The sequence below is a fragment of the Cupressus sempervirens genome, chromosome 11 (genome assembly GCF_028749045.1).
Source record: "Cupressus sempervirens isolate cs-2001-9-10 chromosome 11, ASM2874904v1, whole genome shotgun sequence".
NCBI classification, from domain to species: Eukaryota; Viridiplantae; Streptophyta; class Pinopsida; order Cupressales; family Cupressaceae; genus Cupressus; species Cupressus sempervirens.
The window spans coordinates 834,753,469-834,776,181 of NC_143128.1; positions in this window are offsets into that span (position 1 = coordinate 834,753,469).

Consider the following 22,713-nt stretch of genomic DNA (forward strand, 5'->3'; position numbering starts at 1 on the left):
TAAAAGGTATACAATATAACACTTAAATCAGGCTCACATTATAAGCCTACTAAGGAAGTAGGCCTAGTGAAGGGCTAAAACTAGGTTTTTGTATCAGCTAATGAGTTGAGGGCTTAGTCACCTTGGGGACATGCTATTTGAAGTTGTTTGATGTGTGTGGAGGTGGAGGAAACACCTAGTTAAGGTGAAGTCAAGTTTGGCGCTATTGAGGCATTGTGAGCATTTGATAGTTTGTTGATTAGATTGCTTGGATGAATCCATTGGATGGATTGAGGAACATTCATGGGATTATTCCAAAGATGTAGAACCTAAGGTGGCATAAGGATTTGGTGTGCACTCTAATAGGTTATGGAGTTGGCTTGGATCAAGGAGAGGGATCTTATGAAGATGCTTGGTTGGTGTTGTGAGAACACTATGGAAGTCCCTCTTGTTATGAATGATTGCAAGTCCACCTAGGGTCTCTGCATCACCTATAGAGGCAAAATTATTAACCAAAAAATTGGGTAAGTACTTATATTATGTTTTCCCTATGAATTTTATTCTAGGTACAACTCCCTTTTATAGATATTTAATGAATTCCCTTTTCTAAACTAAACACTTACAAATGCTTTTGACCTGAAAGAAAATAAGGCTCAATACATTCATGCATCAATATGTGTTTTAAATAGTTTTATTTAATTAATTTACATTAATAGTTAATTTAGATTAGCAGTATTCTATTTGTAGTTGAAACTTGTAGCTTTTAAATAGATAATGAATAAACTATGTAACCGTATAAGACAAACATATTTCTATCAAGAAATGAATATTAAATAGATTAAGGATTGATGACATACCTCTAAATTTCATCATCATCATCCTCGTCATCATCATTATCATCATCATCATCATTATCCTCATCATCATCATCACCATCATCATCATCATCCTCGCCATCATCATTGTCATCGTCGTCATCGTCATCATCATTGTCATCATCATCAACATCATCATCATCAACATCAACATCATCTTCATCATCATCGTCATCATCATCTTCTTCTTCTTCATGAAAATTTGTGTCAAGAACATCGTCCAATAACTGTCAATCATGATCAACATCTACATCATCTTTTACGTCTTCGGTATCTTCTTCTTCCATCGCATTATACTTTATTGGACTTCCTTTCGGTTCATGTCGAACAACAAATGACCAACCCAGTTTATGTGGAACCTCTGAGTAAAATACCTGCTCACATTGGCTTGGAAGAACATAGGGCTCATCCCCAACTGGCTCAAACGACCTTGTATTAACCATTGTAAATCTGTTATCATGTTCAATAACAGTTCTATCAGGATCATTTGGATTAAGTCGTAGCCTATACCATTTGACAACGAAGAGTACTAATTTGAAGGAACTAAAGTCACACTCAAGTATATAATCCAAAATGCCATAGTATCAATTTTCAGACTCTCGAGGATGTAAGTCATTTCTAGATGAAGTATTAGTCACTTGAAAGACTGCAGTTATTCCTAAATCCTTCATGTCATCCAACACTTTGATGCAAAATTTTTGACCATTACAGAACATAGCCTTGTGATGTTTAACCTGCAATAATATGTGAAACATGTCAAAATTATTGTATCGTGAGTTGATAGACATACGTGTGATTAATAAATTTGTACGTACTTGGAAATCTCTTAAACCACGTGCTAAATCTATTTCCCTTTGCGTAACATTGGAATCTCCATTACGATGAGCTTCTTTAAACAATGAAGATACACCTTCCCATGTTAATGTGCAACCAGAATGTTGACATCATTCAATCCATACCGTCATCCAATCAAGATTGTTTGCAATATACAAATGTAGTACATCCCACTCTCAAGCACCTGTACAAAAAAAAATAGACAACTTACAACTGATTTATTTTGAAGATTATGAAATAATTTATTACAATAACATCTTATAATTTATTACCTCTCACTTTCCTCAATGTACCTTTCCCCATCAAGTACTCCCCTTCTAATTTTTTAAAAGGCTCAAGATCCCAAATGTGATCTACATGGATATTTGATGCAAACTTAGGAAGATATTCAGTAATGTACACCATAGTTTGGTATACCATATATCCCTCTACCATAGAACCCTCAGGATGTGCTCTTTGTCAAACCAAAGCCTTCAAAGATTTCAAGTGCCTCTCAACCATCCACATTGACCTAGTGTGTACAGGTCCACACAATTCAATCTCCTCAACTAGGTGTATGAGGTAGTGTTCCTGTGCATTGAAAAAAGTTGGAGGTAGACACTTTTTCATTTCACACAGTAAATGAGGAATTCTTCTCTTCCAATAGTTTATATCTTCTTTATGGATTTCTTTAGATGACAACCACCTACATTAAGAGATTCAAGTCACAAAAAATATATAGATACGAGACTTTACAAAATAATATACAATAGATTACATAGCAAGAAAAATAAATCACAAATATAATAAATATATACAACAAATTGAACAGATATTATTGCTTACCTCATGTATTTTCCAAGATTGTATATCACTTGTTTGATGTTATTGTTGAAGTGCTATGGGAGAGATAGAGGAAGCACGTACTGCAGTAATTATAAACAAATCATTTCATTATTTTTTAACATAACATAACGAACAATACACGTAGTTTATGAATATATTGTAAATACAGAAGAACATAACTTACCTTGACGAAAGTATGCCAATCATGCGTTTTGAGCCCTAGCCCAAATTCACTTTTTTTTTATATGAGATTGTTTATGTTCACAGCAAATCCTATGGGAAATCAATTTTTTCGTATGACTTCTTTTATGGCATCACTTTGCTGCTCCATTAATAACCAAGGAAGGGAATTTATATTAATCTAATCTCTGTTGCTATTTGAGTGAATGAAATTCTTCAATGCATGATTGGATTCATGAATGTCATTACAAATTTTGACAATTTTTTCTTTGTCACGCCTTCCATCCAATATTTTTCACAATGTCTCTGTTATATTCTTTTCAATATGCATAGTATCAAACAAATGCACAATTTGTAAGTGCTCGTAGTAGGGCAACCTACTAAATTGTCTGAGATAGCTTTTTAGTCCCTTTGGAAGATTGTCAGTACTGCCTTGATGACCTTCATGATCATCAATTACACAATTAGTAAACAAAAATCACAATAGAAATATATAAATTACAAACATAAACCATTAGGTGGAACGACATTACCTCAACAATTAATTCTATTATATTCCAACTTCCATAGGCGAGGTGTCATTCTTCGTGGCTTTGATGTAGTCTCTTCTTTCCCTTTGAAAAGATATTTTTCCGTACTTCGATACTTATGATTCTTGTGGAGGAAGTGTCTACACTCATCAAACACCTGCTTTCCTGAACTTTTTGAATGACAAGATTTATCTTTGGACCACAAACTAGACATGAAAATTTTCCCTTTGTTTGAAGACCTACAAGATAATGATATAATGGATTATTAAATATGTTGATTTTTATAATTAGAATTATCGTGCACAACTTGAATTCACTATAACATACCACAAAAATGTGTTAGCCCTAGGGCATCATGTACTGTCCATGCAAGTATTGCATGGAATTGAAATTGTCTTTGTCCTATTGGTCTAGACACGTCATACATAGTGACACCATTCCATAACTCCACCAACTCGTTGATAAGAGGCTCAATATATACATTCATATCTTTTACTTGATATTTACCTACTTGAATGAACAGTAACATTACATAATTATTGTGACCGTTTTACTGCAAGATTTGTAAGTATATGTAAATTAATAACTATCAAATGATAAGATACCTAGAACAATCATTGCCAACATAATGTGCTCCCTCTTTATTGACATCCACGGAGGAATGTTATTGTTGATAACAAAAACAAGCCACACCGAGTAAATAGATCTCATCTCTCCAAATGGATTGACATCGTCCGTTGCCAATGAAAGCCTAAGATTACAAGGTTCTTCTTTGAAGTGTTGCCACTTTTCCTCTATGTGCATAAATGTCGAACCATCTGAAAGGATTCAAATAATGTCATCTCGACTTCTATTGCATGCATGATAATCCATAAATTGAGCCAAGCTACTACAACTGAATAATTTTTGCATCCGTGGAATAATGGGGATGTAACGAAGAACCTTTTGAGGCACCTTTTTTGCTAGTTGATCTATTCGATATCTACTCGTATGACATACAGGGCATTGTGTTGCAAATTCATGTTCTTTATAATATATAATATGATCATTGGGGCAAGCATGTATTGCTTCATACTCCATTCCAATATCTTTCATAACATGAGATAATTCTTGATATGAGCAAGGTAGAATATTTGATGGTGGTAACAGAAACTCGCCTATCAATCTACAACAAAAAATATAAGTTGTTAATATAAACAATATTAGTGGTACATTATTCACCCTTTGTAAACTATAAAGACATATATGACATACCTTAACATACGTGACATTGTTATATTGGATAAACCATTCATAACCTTCAAGTTCAACAACTACAATACAGTAGAGAGAAGAGTTGTTTGGGAGTCTTTGTATAAGGGCTCGTATGCCTTCTCAAGTAGAGGTACATTGAGGCTATCATCATCATCATGATCAGATACGCTTGGACTAAATGTGTCATGGATTAATGTATTTATACCATCATCTTAAATTGTGTTTTCTAGCGCATGATCTTCATCTTCCATGGGAACATTATCTCCACCTTGGATATTCGCACCTCCATGTTCCTCCACTTCGAAAACCATATCCTTCGGATTGTTGTGGTTCATATCATGTACTTCCCTAGGGAGATCAACCTATATAAAATTGATTAACATAAAAAAACCATGATCATCAACTCATCATCAAGTGATTTCATATGTATATAAATTGTAAAAATGATATAATGAACAACTTACCAGTGAATGATAATCATGCCCCCCTTCAATGTGACCATTCTCCCTACAATGTCTCTTAACTATTTTGATTACCAGTCTTCTACGGTTTAAGCCCTTACAAATTTTGCAAGGACAATAACATTTTCCATCACCTTTTCTTTTCAAGTTAGACCATAATCTAGCAATTGTCTCCCTATTTTGTTCTTCACTTATATTATCTGACATGATCGTTCTTTGCAGGAAGCAAAAATTAGGCTATGAAAACTTTGGTCTACAACTTTCACAAACTAAGCAAAACTGTCGAAAGTACACAAATCTTCTTAGACCTAGCTAAATACTTTAATATTTTAAAAATACTTTCTTTGACTTTATTCCTAAGACATTTAACCCAATCACCTTTTATAACATTCAGTCAATTGCTCTAGGCAAATTTGTGGATAAGATTATTTGTAAAACTTTGACCAACCACCCGAAGGTTTTATTTCAAGAGACCTTACAACATTAAGCCACTAAAAGAAATTTAAAAACATATAAGCTAAAATTCTAGTTAAAATATACATTAGATTAAAAAATATACAATTTTCATACCCGAGCACGCGGCTATAACTCGTGCAACAACCTTCTTGCTTAGCTGTAGAAGCTCTCTAGCAATCAAATTATACAAGCTACAAGGCTTAACATCAATTTCAAAACATATAAGCTACAAGGAAAGACATATTACATGACATGGAAAAAGGAACAAAATTTACAAGCTTTAGCAAGACATATTAAATGACATCATAGTGCTAGAGAGATCACAATTATATGAGTCAAACATAGTCATGAAAAAGCACATAAATTAGTAATGACATTAAATGTTTAAGCATGGACAATCATCAAATACCAAAATAGAGCAGTGATAAATCATTAGCAAAAGTATTTTCTTGAAAGTTTATAAAGCCTTTTCAAAAAATCCATTTTGTACATATCATGCAATCATGGTATTCCATGATACCACATTTCTTAGATGAATTTGTTCAAAGAGTTCATGTGCCTCATCTATATTTCCACATTTTGCATACATGTCGCAATTGCTTTTGGTTCTATGATGACTACTAAGGGGGATGTTGGTCTCAACACAAGAACTAGAGGTACTATAAAGAAAAATGATAAGTGTGGTGATAAACAATGTCAAGACCATTAGGAACTTTAACAAAACTTCTTCCAAGTGGAATTGGAAGCTAGTAGTACCCTTAATAGAGTTAATATGTGATCAAAATCTTTTAATTATTCTCATGTGATCAATGCATACTTATGTAGCTTTTATTTGATTAGTTTATTGTGTTTTCAAAGTTTATTTGGTAAAAGGTGCTTGAGACAAATTTTACATCCTTAGAAATCTAAAGATTTCTATAAAGGAAATGTTGACAGTATCATATGTTTATCTTCTAATGTACTACTCCTTATATCTTGTACTCATTCTTTTTTATCTGTCTGATCATAATATAAACATTTTTGTATATGTTTATTTGCTGATGTACTGCTCCTTATATGCTACACTCATTCTTCTTTATATGTTTGATCATAATATAAAGATTGTTGTATATGTTTTGGTTATCCAGTTGGGGTTTATTTGAAGTAGCTAATGCAGAAAGACTCAAACTCAAAACATATATTTTGAGTTTTAGCAACATGATTAAGGCATGTTGCTAAAACTCAAAACAAAAATGTTGCAATGTATATCAGTGTACTCTGTCGAAAATGTTCCAGAGTAGCATAAGCATTTGTCTATGGGCAATAACGCATGTATCAATCAGCTTTTTCATGAACTGGAAACAAAACTATAAATTTATGTTGTCTTGTCCCTTAATTGTTAAATCCAACACTGATATAGTTAACGGTCAAATTATTTGAGGCCAATGTCAACAACATTTCCATGTCTGTTGTAAATTTCACTAATTTCTTTAGAAAATAATACTACTTTCATTTTTAAAAATACATCATGTTGGTGGGAACAACTACCTGATGTGTGAGATACATTTAAAGTATGTCAATTTTTATAATATAACACAGAGCCAATATACCTGGAAAGAGATTCAACAAGAGTCAAAGCTAATCCATTGTACTATTCAGATAGACGTTCAAGTTGCAAAATATTGGAAGACAAAAAATTAGATTGCTTCCATTCTTTTGTTTGGACTATTTGTGCAACACCCCACTAAGGAACCCAAGACGACGACACTAATCTAGCCAAAATAAAGGTGCAAATATTTTGTTTAAACAATCAACTACATATTCATTACATATGATTAGAGCTTCTATTTTAACATTAAGTTCAATTTACATTCTAAGAAAGTGGAATTATGGATATATCATCACATTACATAACTATTCATAAAACATAAATAGAAAATAATTAACTTAATCCTAGGTCCTTTATGGGTTTCTTAAAGTCGCTACCTGAGCAACGCTACTATAACATATCTAAACCATCTAGGTACATTAATGAATCACATAATAAGAACCTTAAATTTTATTTGCTTAAACTACAATTTCATTTTATAGCACCAAACCCAAATGTTCCTAGATTCTTTTCATCATCATCATGTAATGATGTAGTTCACTAACTCTAACTATCATTTAATGATTTCTTATCAATGTATCAAATAACTATGCAACAAAAAACAATTACAATATCATCTTATCCTACCATTACAATTTGTAATGGCATAAATTTTACACCCCTATGCAGAATGCCTTTTTCGCATCTAGCCAAACATAAAAACTCACCAACCCATGATCCTTGTCATTTACCAACTCATTGCTCAACTCAAAATCCTACAATGAAGCCCTAGCAAGGAGACATTCATGCAGCGTGCTCCTATCCGCAAATCTATAAATATGTAAAGGATTATTAAAATCAGTAGTTTACATCATTATTTGTCAAGCATTCATTTGTCTCTATATCTATATTTATAAATGGCAAAAATGGATTACATAAGCCAAGAGTTTGTAAAAATATGGCATTCTAGATAAACATGTAAAATAAATTGAGTCAAAAAAAGGAATAAAATAATATACTATATTCTTTTTACAAAAATCAGTAGTTTTTAAGAAATCAATTTGGAGGTTTTCAATTACCATGAATTGGATTGAGAAAGCCTAAACACTTATATCTTATGAGACTACATATAAAACGTATTAGGAATCTACCTCCAATCAAACAAATTAGAGGTTCCTACAAGATCCTGGGAAAGTATGGAGAAATTTTTTACAAGTTGTTGTAACCACCTTATATAGGTCTTTCTCCTATATTCAATATCTAAGATTTGACCATGTTCAAAGATTTTATTGATGAAGGTGTTAAACAAACATATTCAACTCTAAATGACGAAGACTAGGTGTCTGAATTACCATTGACAAAGGAGACATAGATTAAAGCTATTATGGATACTAGAGAATCCAAAATGACAAGGCACAAGGTGTAATGGGAAAAAATAATTGATAATGGATCAAACTATAAAACTTAGTAGCCACATGGATGCTAGAGGAAGAAATTAGGAAGAAATGTATTGATTTGGACCAATTTTTCTCTAAGAGGACTTTAGACTTCTTCTCTTTGGGATTATCATGCAAGAACACCTCAAGCTTAGATTGAAGGCCAAAACTAATTAAGTTCCTAGTAGGGCATAATAAGTATAATAAATTATATCGATAATTTAGACCAATGATGTAATGGAAAACAATATTTTTAAGCCAAAGTTGGCATGGATTTATACTTTAGGACCAACTAGGCAGCATTGTGCATATTTGGTCAAAGAGAGTCGAATGTGATAAAAACCATATCATCATGTTTTTAATGATATTCAAGGTCATCATCACCATTTTATATTTTATTGGGCCTTAGAGTGCATATGAATCTTCATATTGCAAAACTACAAAAATGTTAAGATGTTGTCAATGATAACATTGAAAATATTTGTGTTGGTCTTCTGGATCCTATTGGCTTTTGGGATTCTACTGGTGCTAAGCCTTCTACAAAGGCTAGAGGTGATTTTCCTAGGGTTTCTCTACCTACTGGCTCTATGTTAAGGGTAGAGGTCCTAGCCAGGGTTGTTGTTTCAACTAGGGTTAAGTCTAATGCATCTTCTCCTTGGGATTTTTCTTCTATTCCTGTGTTATCATATTCAATTGATGGTGTGACTAGGGTTTCTATCTCTACTAGTGACTAGGGTTTATTACTTGTTACGTTGGTGCATCTTTAGAGAGTATCATGATCCAAATCCTAAAGAGAATTGCACATGAACATAGGTATTTATTAAGCTATAGTCCATTTATTGCAAGTGATCTACACACCCATGTAGAAGACAAATGGTGAGTAATTACTAAATCAATTGGAAAACAAAGCAATAGAAAGAAACACTCATCGCTCCAAGCAAGAAAGTAGGGTGAGGGAGGCACGATGAAGATAGCTAAGCTTCATGCAAAATGCAAGGATGTTACAATTTGTTCACTGATATCAAACAAAAAGTACACTCACATTGTGCCTTCGGCATAAAAATTCATAGGAGATTAAAGGGGCTCCTAATTAATTGTAATATCCTCCCCTGATTTGAACTTTGACTTGTAGAAATTTAACTTAAGGAATATTGTCAAACACTTTGTATGCAAACTCATAAAGCTGATTTCCTCAATAAATTGCTTTCCGATGAGTAGATTTACGAACAACTATGAAGTGACATTAAAATGCATAATACACATCATAACATTTTCACAAACACTTGGCACACATTCAACAATATATGAAAAATCTGGAAACTCTTTCAATCTACTGATAAAGGGTGATTTTAAAATGTAGATGTGCACTTACTGCCGCCTTAAAGGCTACAACAACTATTCAGACTTGTATTCAACAATTATTATGCAAAGTATCAAAAATTTGACAGAAGAAACCTGGAATTAGTTGCCGTAGTATTTTGTAGATGTAGTCGGCAGCCTTCCAAACTTCTAATCAACCGGAAAAATAAGTAAACTTGATACCAACACTGTTCACATCGTACTATAGAAAAATACTGTTCATACCGACTGTAGCAAAATACTATTCATGCGGCACTATAGCAATAACTAACTTCAGATCTGCACCTCAAACCCTTGTAAATTTCTTTATGCGAACGCCCCAAATGAAACCCAGTGTGTTTCCTGAAGTGAAAACACCATTGATCCTCCTGACTGTGTCTTCCAACAATGAAGAGAATGCTAGCAAAGAGGGATTCCGTCCTCCAAGCCCGATAATCAGATATCTAGCAACATAACATTAATCTTCATCCAAGCATACAAAAAAAAAGCTCTTCCATTTCTTTTATAGTGTTCTCACAAGAGCTCAATCCTTCGTTTTCTCAATGTGGGATAAAACATAACTCCCTTTATGTACCTTATGTCTCCAATGTGTTATAAAAATAAAGGGAACTCTTTTAATTTAAATATTTCCCACAAACTATAGTCTATGCATTAATAAAGTTAAATATTTAAATTTAACTTTATAAAATGGCTTTATCAATGCATAACAAATCTTATCAATGATAAATAAGTTTTCCTATCGATTTTAAACAATTACCATCGACATACCACTGTGACTGAATGTCCGGCCATGTCCAAGATGACTTATTATAAATAGTAAGTATGCCCAAAGTTGCCTCAGAACCCCTCAGAAAGACCTGCAACTGAAACTGTCTAGGCCAAATGGCCTCTAAGCCCCTTTAATGTCCTAGTTAGCCTACGGGACTGTGGGGAAATAGGCTAGTGACAACATCATGCTATGAATGCTAGAAAGGGGACATTACAGTCTGCCCTTCCCAAAATTGCTTGTCCTCAAGCAATTTCAGCTCTAGATGCTGCAATATCTGCTCATTTTCCCAAGTAGCATCCTTGACAGGTAGGTTCCTCCACTTCACTAGATACTCCATGATAGTCCTCCTGCAAAGCACCCTCTCCCTGGAGTCAAGTATGGCCTCGAGAACCAAGATAAGCTTTCCCTCATCATCAAGAGGTGGCAATACTACTGAAGGCACCACATTGTGACCCAATGCCTTCTTAAGGCGTGACACATGGAACACATTATGCACTTTACTGTCTGCAGGCAACTCCAACTCATAAGCTACTTCGCCCACTCTCTTGATTACTTTGAACGGTCCATAGTAGCGTGGTTTCAATTTCTTTGCTCCACTCTTCTTGAGAGAGGATTGTCTATACAGCTGTAACATGAGGTACACCATATGTCCCACCTCAAAAGACCTCTCAACCCTGTCCTGATCAGCATATTGCTTCTGCTGATTTTGTGCTTTTTGCAAATTTTCCTTCAAGGATCGCATAATGTCCTGACACTCCTGCAAAGTATTCTTGGCCTTAGGCACCCTGCTGTCCCCAAATAACAAATCCAAAAAATTAGGAGCATCATACCTGTATAGTGCCATAAAAGGGGACATTTGAATAGACATATGGAAAGAGGTATTATAGCAGTACTCCCCTAGATGTAGCCACTTCACCCAAGCCTTCTGCTCTCCTGCAATGTAGTTTCGAAGGTACCCCTCAACCCATTTGTTCACTATCTTTGTCTGCCCATCAATTTGGGGGTGGTAGCTGGTACTCGGAGTGAGCTCTGTTCCACATAACCTGAACAACTCCTGCCAAAAGTGGCTCATAAATCTGCTGTCTCTGTCACTGACTATGCTCTGTGGTATCCCATGTAGTCTGAATACCTCTCAAAAAAATAGTTCTGCTATTTGTGTTGCTGAATATGTAGACGAAATTGCAAAGAAATGTGCAAATTTTGTCAATCTGTCTACCACAAAAAAGATACAATCCCGACCCTGTGCCTTGGGGAGGCCTGTGATAAAATCCATGGAAATGCTATCCCACTTCTTCTCTGGTATGGGTAGGGGCTGTAGTAAACCACCCAGAAAAGAATGTTCCTATTTGTTCTGCTGACACACATGGCATTCCCTAACAAACTGAAGCACCTCTGATTTGAGTCCTTTCCAAGTGAAGCGCTCTCTCACCTGCCGATATGTCTTAAAGAATCTGGGATGTCCTGCCATTGGTGAATCATGAAATGCTCTCAAAATCTTCTGCTTCATAGCAGACCCGAGTACTAAATAAACCCTTTCCTTGTAGATGATCAGATCATTTACAACAGTGTATTGACTATCTTGAATAGCTCCCTCAATAATGCTAGATGCCCAACTATCCTTAGCATATTCTGCCAAGATCATCTCTCTCCAATCATCCATGACTATCCCAATAGCAAGCAAATGAGGCCTTCTAGATAAAGCATCTACAACAATATTTTTCTTCCCTTTGACATAGGCTATGTCGAAATCATAGGCCTGTAATTTACTCACCCATTTCTGTTGCCTGTCATTAAGGTCCTTCTATCCAAGGAAATGTTTCAAGCTATTATGATCTGTTTTTACTGTGAACCGGCTTCCCACTAAGTACTGCCTGAACTTGGCTAGCGCGTGCATGATTGCTAGCATCTCTTTATCGTAGATGCTGTAGGTTCTCTCCACACCTCGTAATTTTCTACTCTCATATGCGATGGGATGTTTGTCTTGCATGAGAACAACTCCTATGCCCTCTCCCGAGGCATCACACTGCAGCTCAAAGGGCCTGATGAAATCTGGAATGGCTAAAACAGGACATGAACTCATCAGCTCCTTAAACCTGTCAAAACAATCCTGAGCCCTCTTTGACCACTTGAAAGTATCTTTCCGTGTCAAATCTGTAAGTGGTGCTGCTATCTATGAAAATCCCTTCACAAATCTGTGGTAGAACCCACAAAGCCCAAGAAATCCCTTGAGTTGTGAAGTGTTCCTCGGTGGTGGTCAATCTAGAATGGCCCTGATCTTGTCTGGGTCAACCCGAACACTTCCTGCACTAATAATATGCCCTAGATAGAGCAACTCTATCATCCCAAACTCACATTTACTCATCTTGGCATATAATGACTCCCTCTCTAGAATACTGAGCACTGTATCAATATGCTTCAATTGTTCCTCCCAAGTATGGCTGTATATCAGTATATCATCAAAAAATATCAACACAAACTTCCTCAACTGATCTCTGAACACTCTATTCATACAGGACTGGAAAGTGGTAGGGGCATTTGTCAACCCAAAGGGCATGACTAAGAACTCAAAATGTCCATAGTGGCATCTAAAAGCTGTCTTCTCCACATCCACCTCTCTAACCCATATCTGATGGTAGCCAGATCTCAAATCAATCTTGGAGAAGTAGCATGCACCATGCAATTCATCAATAAGCTCATCAATGCGCGGGATAGGGTATTGGTTCTTGATTGTCTTCTTGTTTAGCTCCCTATAATCAATGCACATCCTCATTGTACCATCCTTCTTCTTCACCAATACTACTGAAGAAGCGAAAGAACTTTTGCTTGGCCGTATGTGCCCCATTTCAATCAACTCCTTAATTGCCTTTTCTATTTCATCCTTACATCTCTTCGGATGGCGGTAAGGTGTGATGATAACTGGCTTAGCCCCTTCCTCTAATTCAATAACATGCTCGATTCCCCTATCCGGGGGTCTCCCTGGAGGTATCTCACCAAACACCTTAGTATGTTTGGTTATTATTTTTTGTACATCAGGTGGATACTCTTGTTTATGCTGCTCTGTCATCTCAGGCATTACTCTAAACTCTGCTGCCCACTGCACTTTATCATGTCTAAAGAAACTCTGCATCCGCTTGAGTGACACCACTCGAAGTCTCCCATCTGACAAACCTCTGAGCACTATCTTCTTACCATTTTCCTCAAACCTCATTTCCATTTTCTCAAGGTTAAATGTAAACTCTAACAGAGACTTCATCTAGTTCATCCCAAGCACCATATCCTGATCACCAATGTTGACCACAAAGAAATCTCCTGTCATGTCATAATCTCCCAAACGAAGCTGCAAGTTGGGGATTTTCTTGGTACATTCAATTTTGAAGCCATCGGCAACCATCACCTTAAATCCCCTACACTCCTCTGTATGTAGCCCTTTGTGTGTCACAAACTTCTCATCAATGAAGTTATGTGTCACCCCTATATCAATGAGTGCCACAACTCTCCGTCCATCCAAGGTTCCCCTAACTCTGAAAGTGATGGCCTCCTGTATACTTGACAAATGAGCTATCGTTCTATCACCGCGTGCTTCCTCCTGTGAAGAACTATCATCATCTCCATCTGATTCGGATGACTGCTCTGAATCTCCATCTACTGACTCTTCGGCTAAAAAGTACTCCATCTGCTTAGCTTTTGCTTTCAATGGACACTTATGTGACAAATCCCAAGGCTCCCTGCAATGAAAACAAAGCTTCTTCTTCCTGAGATCATTAAGTGTCTCATTGTCCAACATCTTACTTTCCTCCTTAGCTGGCTGAACCTCTTTATGAAAAGGTTTCCTGTCCTTATCTTTCCTTGAAGGGAAACTCTTTGCCTGGAATTTATTTTTTGAAGATGAAGAGGAATCCATGTCAAAAGCTTTCTTAATGGCTTCCTGCAAAGTGGGAGGGTTGAGAGCTTTATCCACCCTCTCAATGGATCAGCTAACCCATCCATAAATAGAACTAGTATCCTCCATTCAGATACATCTGTTACTAACACTGCAAGTTTCTGAAACTCTAAAATGTATGTTTCCAATGATCCCCACTGTTTAAGCTGAGCTAACTCCTCGAAATGGAGTTCTGGATCCTTCCTATCAAAACGTTCAATCAGCCTCTCTGTAAACTCCACATATGAGGTAATGTGTGCATGTCCCATAGTGACCATACCATGATGCCACCACTCGTGTGCTAACCCATCCAGATGAATTGCTGCGTACTTAATAGCTTCTTCCTTGGGCATAGGGTTCAATTGAAAGTATGTGTCAAGCTTTTGAACCCAAGCTCTTGCTGTAGACTTTCCTAAGCCATCATAATATGGTAACTCAAGTCTCCCTACTTTCTTCCGTAGCTCATAGCTCTGGTTCCTATCATGTCCACGTGGCATATGTTTCATCCGCACATCCATATACTCCCTAAAGGTAATTGCAGCAGTAAAATCTGGCCCTCCAGCTTCCCAATCTCTCCTCAACTGGTCCTGTATATCAGTAATAATATGGGGCTCTCGTACGAGCTACTCTGGAGCTCTAGTAGGAAATGTAGGAATCATGGGCCTTGAACTCACTATCCTAGCTCACTGGGGTGCATGACCAAAATTGTTCCCAACTTGTTCATCTCCATTATGTGTCCCATCCTGATCATTTCCATTCTGATTGTTACCATTCTAATTATTTCCTCCACCCATGTTAGCATTCAACCCCATTTGACGAGCCATCATCTGCATCATAAGATCCAATCTCTGATTCTGTTCCTGTGCCCTTTGTTCTGCTACTCGCTGACCCTGTACCAAGGTCTCTAATAACTGTAAGAATCTTTCCTCTCCAGGCTTTGGATCGACATTCCCGCCTCCACCTAATCTTGTATTCCTATCATCTCGGTCACCCATATTGCTGTCTTGATCAAAGAATACCTCCGCTATGTCTGTATGACTGGATTCTATACCCCCCTGTATGGATGAACTAGACTGTTTGCTTTGCAGGTCTAAACTCCTATTTTGTCTTGCTCTGGTATTGCGGAAATTATAAGGCCCCTGTCACATGCTCAAACATAAATGCTTTGATTTTAGTGTTTTGACATTTCATCAAACACTTTCCCCTCTATCCACCAGTTCCAAATTTCCTATAAGACCTCCACAGGATGGCAGGACTTATAGCTCTGATACCACTGTAATATCCTCCCCTGATTTGAACTTTGACTTGTAGAAATTTAACTTAAGGAATATTGTCAAACACTTTGTATGCAAACTCATAAAGCTGATTTCCTCAATAAATTGCTTTCCAATGAGTAGATTTACGAACAACTATGAAGTGACATTAAAATGCATAATACACATCATAACATTTTCACAAACACTTGGCATACATTCAACAATATATGAAAAATCTGGAAACTCTTTCAATCTGCTGATAAAGGGTGATTTTTAAATGTAGATGTGCACTTACAGCTGCCTTAAAGGCTGCAACAACTATTCAGACTTGTATTCAACAATTATTATGCAAAGTATCAAAAATTTGACAGAAGAAACCTGGAATTAGTTGCCGTAGTATTTTGCAGATGTAGTCGATAGCCTTCCAAACTTCTAATCAGCCGGAAAAACAAGTAAACTTGATACCAACACTGTTCATGTCGTACTGTAGAAAAATACTATTCATGCCGACTGTAGCAAAATACTGTTCATGCGGCACTATAGCAATAACTAACTTCAGATTTGCACCTCAAACCCTTGTAAATTTCTTTATGCGAACGCCCCAAATGAAACCCAGTGTGTTTCCTAAAGTGAAAACACCATTGATCCTCTTGACTGTGTCTTCCAACAGCGAAGAGAATGCTAGCAAAGAGGGATTCTGTCCTCCAAGCCCGATAATCAGATATACAACAACATAACATTAATCTTCATCCAAGCATACAAAAAAAAAGCTCTTCCATTTCTTTTATAGTGTTCTCACAAGAGCTCAATCCTTCGTTTTCTCAATGTGGGATAAAACATAACTCCCTTTATGTACCTTATGTCTCCAATGTGTTATAAAAATAAAGGGTTCACTCTTTTAATTTAAATATTTCCCACAAACTATAGTCTATGCATTAATAAAGTTAAATATTTAAATTTAACTTTATAAAATGGCTTTATCAATGCATAAAAAATCTTATCAATGATAAATAAGTTTTTCTGTCGATTTTAAACAATTACCATTGACATACCACTGTGACTGAATGTCCGGCCATGTCCAAGATGACTTACTATAAATAGTAAGTATGCCCAAAGTTGCCTCAGAACCCCTCAGAAAGACCTGCAACTGAAACTGTCTAGGCCAAATGGCCTTTAAGCCCCTTTAATGTCCTAGTTAGCCTACGAGACTGTGGGGAAATAGGCTAACGACAACATCATGCTATGAATGCTAGAAAGGGGACATTACATTAATGGAGTTTTAATCATGGCTCTAAAAACAAGTTCATCTTTTGTTTGAACACAATTTTCCTTGGGATAATAATCTCTTGAAAAGGGATAGTGAACTTGGCTCAAAATTGTGAAATCAAAAATCAAAATACACAAGTTTTATATTCTTCAATATATTTCAAATCATATTTAGTTCAGGTAATTTCCAATGATATAGTACACACAAAACAACCACGTACACCACAGTGACATTTTTTATCCATGGTTCCAAGTAATATGGCAAGCTTTGATAACACTTGAAGAACCCTAAAATGTATCCTATGCAATGAGTTCAAGATGGCACACCAGGCTCTAAAGTCCAATTAGGAAACTGTGTGGAAAATTCCTATCCTTTTATAATTCTAAATGTTGTGTCAAGATCCAATACTGTATTTGGAACCCATGCAAAATGTTGATGCCTTTTTTTGACATTTCTTCCTCTTGCCACTACTGCCACCTTTACATGCATCAGTCACTACATTAACACCTTTTATTTTAACCTTTGGTGGAGCTATGCTTCTACATAATTTCATTTTGCATTAATGTTCTTGTGACAAAGCTCACATTTTCCATCAAAAGTCTTGGGTATCAATATTGTTCCATTTACCACTGGGTTCTGAAAGTGGTTTTTCTAACCTTGGTATGACACCGATGGTTTTATTGACTAAGGACTTAAAATTGAAAATGGTGATGTATATTGTAGCTTTGACCATTGCTTCAACTTAGATTGCTGGAGCTTGCTGGTGGTTCTTGAACCATACCTCAGGCCTGAAATATTAATGAGTCCTTATAATTGCCATCAGATTTGGGAGTTTTTCAAAATATTACTTGCTCCCAACTCTCCATTTATCATTATAATCACTGCAAAAACCACCTAATTTCATCATGTATTTGTTAATCAAAAGAACACTACTATCTATATATTTTATTTTCCATGGCTCATCCATAAGGTATGTATTGTAGCTTCGATCCGAGAGAAAAAAAAAAGTGTGATCCAAAACAAGAGCTATCTTGAAAATATGCTATTCCATTCCATTTTAAAGCATGATAAGCATTCCATCCTTAGTTTGAACAAGGTATATTATCTGAATCCTCAAATTATCTGGTTACATTTCAGTGGATTACCAAACCTTAAAATCATAAACAACTTTCTAATCCTCACAAATTGTAGAAACTAAAGCTAACAAACCTCATTTCATTACTACGAATCACATAAGAAAAGAGAAAAAGGAAACAAAAAACCTCACCTACTCTGAAAACCTTCTAAAACCTTTGTGCACTCTAGAGGGCATAATGACCAACGCGCTTTTTTTCTTTTCTTTTTTTATATCCCGTTAACATCGCAATTGCAACATTGTCGAGTTATAATTGGAAAAAAAAAGCCAAAAACACATTACATTTGCCCACCGTCGCAAATTGATGTCGCAAATTCACCCCTAATGTATTAGTGCCATCATTATCACTGTGACAACATATATGATATGACATCAAGTCAGACACAAATCCATCCTTTGTTAATATAAATTGTAATATAGTTAATATTGATATTTGGTACTTTGAGATTTCAACTATAATAATTAATAAAATTGGAAGAAAAATTATACTTTATAAATAATTATAAAAATCTTTCAATTTGAAAATACAAAAAAAATCACAATTTTACATTTATAATTTAATTATAAGAGCGCCTACTCTATTTTTAAAGTATATTCTACCAAACATTTGAAACCAAATTTGATCATTTAAAAATAAATTATTCATTTTTTCTATGAATTGGTGTGAACATTTTATTAATAGCAAGTATAAGTACACCTATTGGACGAGAAAAATATTGGTAGATACATGGTCATAGCCTTTTATAATTAAGTCCAAAATAATTCATAAATTATAAAAGGCCATTAAGTCACAAGATAAAAACCAACATAAACAATTGTTTTATGATTCAAGAAATTTGTGAATATCACCTAAAGTGACACCATATCTGTGGAGACAAAGAATTCAAAAACCCAAGGTTGTGGTCTTAAGATTTGTGCAAGGACTTTCTCTACCACACCCAATACCATTGATATCATTACTTGATACCTACTATTGAAACCACATGTTACAAATATTAGGAATGGAGTAAAAGAAGAAGTCTTAATTTAGCTACCTTTTAGCAACAATTTTCAATGCTCTTGACCTTTTGATAATTAAACTCTATTGTTTATTTTTTAACATACATCTTAAATGGCATTTTAAACAAAATTGTTAACAATAATTCTTGTACAAAATTAGAGAAAAAACAAAAGAAAATAGTTTTTGGAGCCATGTGTCATTTTTATTATTCATTTCTAGCCTCTGCACCTCCCCTTTTCTTGGATGGAGGATTTTATAACATGTAGAAGTGTACCTATCAAATATGGGAGCACAAGCCACAAGCAGAACCTCTTTGACTAAGAGCTAATGATAAAGGAGTATTCCCTTTGTTCACCAAACATCTTTGAACCCATCGAAAACCACTCTTTCCATCATTAGTAAGAAAGAGCACAAGAATAGAAAAAGAAGAAAGGAGTGATGCTAAAAACACAAAATCGAATTAAAAAATATACTCACATTCACTAATAAATTGTGGAAATTTGATAATGTTAATGTTTTATATTCAATCCTATTTATATGTTCAATCCTAATTGTTTTAATATTGATCCTTGATCATACAAATTTGCTAAGGCATAATCATAAACATATTTATATAAGATATTTTCAGAATTCACATTTAAGTTGATTTATTAATATAGTTTTTTGGAGTATTATTTTATGATTAGGCTTAAATTTGGTATAATGTTTAGTTAGCCTTAACATTAAAGTTTACTTAAGTGTTTAACTTTATTTATTTAATTGATATGGTTTTAAAGATCTGTGCATTTATATAATTGATATTTTAGATTTATTTTATTAAATAGTAATTTTGTGTTTTTTTATGTTGTTTAAACATATATGCAGATTATATTTGATGGACCCAGCCCCACGCCTCCCCCTCCCTCAATTTCACCCCCTCCATCTCCACCTCCACCTTCACCCCCACCTCCAGAATTACCTAGTCCTCCTCCACCACCTACCACAGAGGATCTGTGGGAGAGCATGAGGTGTAATATTAGTGACCTCATGTGAGATATTAAGACTATCAGGCACAAGGCCCACCCCCCTCCTCACCTATTATGCCTTGCAGATAGCATGCAAGGTGACATTCACTCTATAGAGCATTTGGATTCTGATATTGATAGCTTTAGATTATGGAGGCAAAACATGTGTGCCTTTTATTTTGATAGCCTATCCTATAGAGAGGTCTATAATCTCAAAATAATTAAATGAAATTTTGCTAGATACTTTGCAAACCCTAAGATGGGTGAAGAGATTAATGAGAAGAAGCCTCACATTTCTATTAGATGGTGCATGCATCTGCATATATTAGCACACTTTTGGGAGTGCTGGTGGATGGTATTTGACCATCCACCACATGCCAATCATGAGGTACCCATGTACTTCCTTAAGAAACTATGGGCTGAGTTTGAATTGGGTTTGAAATCCAATTATTTTGATATTAGAGAATTTTAGGGGGTTGGTGGAGGGATGCCTCAAGATAGGCTTGGGGCAAAGTTGAGCGGTAGAACGAGAAATTGCATACAGCCTCGGCCTCTTGTACCTCTTCCCACACTAGTTGTCCCAATGCCACACCATCATTGAGTAGTGTCATCTGCTCTTACCTCATTGAGTGCCCTTTCGGGCAATTTAGCAGAGTAGTGGGTGTAGGCAAGAGGTATTTGTCCACTTGGACACATTTTTAGTAATTGTAGAGATATATGTAGAGGCCGCCAGAGTGATGTTGATGTGGCAAATGATGACCATTATGATTTTGATGATGACATATATGTTTCCCATGGTGATGGTGGTGATGATATTGATGTGTCATCATTTGTTGACCTCATGCAGGGAGAGCCCAGAGATAGTCAGGAGTAGCTTGATGGTTGCTGAAACATGTGACACCTCCTTTCTCTCCTTTAACCCCTCATCTAAGCTAGACTGAGAAGAATCTAAGATATCCTCTTCCTCCTCCTCCATTCTCCCTTCTCCAAAGGTTGAAGCCTTCTCCTTCATTCTCCATTTGGGGTGGCTTGTGTCTTTTGAATCCGTCTCCTCCTCATGCAAGGTCCCTTCATTAAATTTCCTTTCAGAATTAGATTTTGCTAACCTTCCTGACCTCCTCCTCCCCCCTCTTCCCTCCTTGTTCAACTCCACTAATTTTTTCTCTTTCCCTTTAACCCGTCTCCCTTTTTTCCCAAGAAAAGTGGGCTTTAATTCCATAGGGTACCCGCTAGGAAAAGATTGTGGGGTAGGGAATTTGGGACCCATGATCCTAAGGGGAACCAGTTGGGGACATGGGTTGGGATGAGCTAGAATATCAACATCCACTATCGTAGGGGGGACTAGGGCAAGGTGGAACTGATACAGACAAAAAATTAACCCTTGATGTAAAATGGTAAAATTTACCCCTTTTTTAGTTTTTCTTTTACATTAGTAATCATGTCTTCTAAATCATAGAACATAAAAATGAATGGAAATTAAATCATGGTGGAAAAAATGATTTAGGAGGGAAAATTGGTAGTAATAACAAAAATTGTACCTGCCTTCTAGTGTTAGGTACTTCATCAACATCAGATAGATCTCATTCTATGGCTTAGGGAGCTTCTTCCGCATAAAACCACCTCTTTGTCGAATAGTTTCCTCCCCATCTAGGAAGAAGCATTGTAGACTCCCTTCATCAGCTACCCTTGTCACCTTCTACCACTTCCTTCCCTTCATGGTCAAACCTGTCACTAGAGCAATGACTTCCTCATAGATATGGAATGATATGCCATTTATCATGACTCTGCGGTCCTCTTGGGAATTAACAAATTGCATAGAACAATTTTCATCATGCCCATTAAGAACCTCCATAAAAGGCACAAACCTGCCATCCTTCAATATGTACTACACTAGTGACTTCCTGGTAGTCTCCTCAATCATGGATGGCTCAATGCGCATAAGGTCGCAACCCATCTCAACAAATCTCCCTAATCCTTTCACCTTCTTCAGGACCCAGAAACACTTGCTAAGAACAATACCACACTTAAGACAAAAATCCCTCAAACTACAATAATGACCATTATTATTAGTAATAATATGAGCATCCTTAATATAACTTAAAGTCATGTGTTGAACGCTACCATCTTCCTCCCAATCTCTTCCATCATTCCTAAAACACACAAACCATTTAAAAATCAAACCTTTTTTTTGCCCGGCATATGAGCACATGCATAGGAAAATTATTTAAAAACTTTCCTTTCAAACTTCAAATATCTTTATTTTTTGGGCCATGCGAATTTATTATTGCTAGTATCATCTCCTTCACTCCTAGCTATCTATCCTTCCCAGCTTTGTCCTTTCTGCCAACTCATTAACTTATGATGCAAAAATATAAAATATGTCTCTAACTAGGATTCATCATTCTTTTTTTCTTAGTTCACTAAATCTCTTACCAAATTTGGCAAGGCATTAAATTCCCTCCAACATCTTAGTCCTTTCACCTTTAGGCCTAACGCTACCATACTGTCTACCACACTATTTCCCTCCCAAAATATATGATTCAAATCAAACCTATTAAGATTGGCTAATAGGTGTCTAATATCTTCTATCACACATTTTATAGCTTA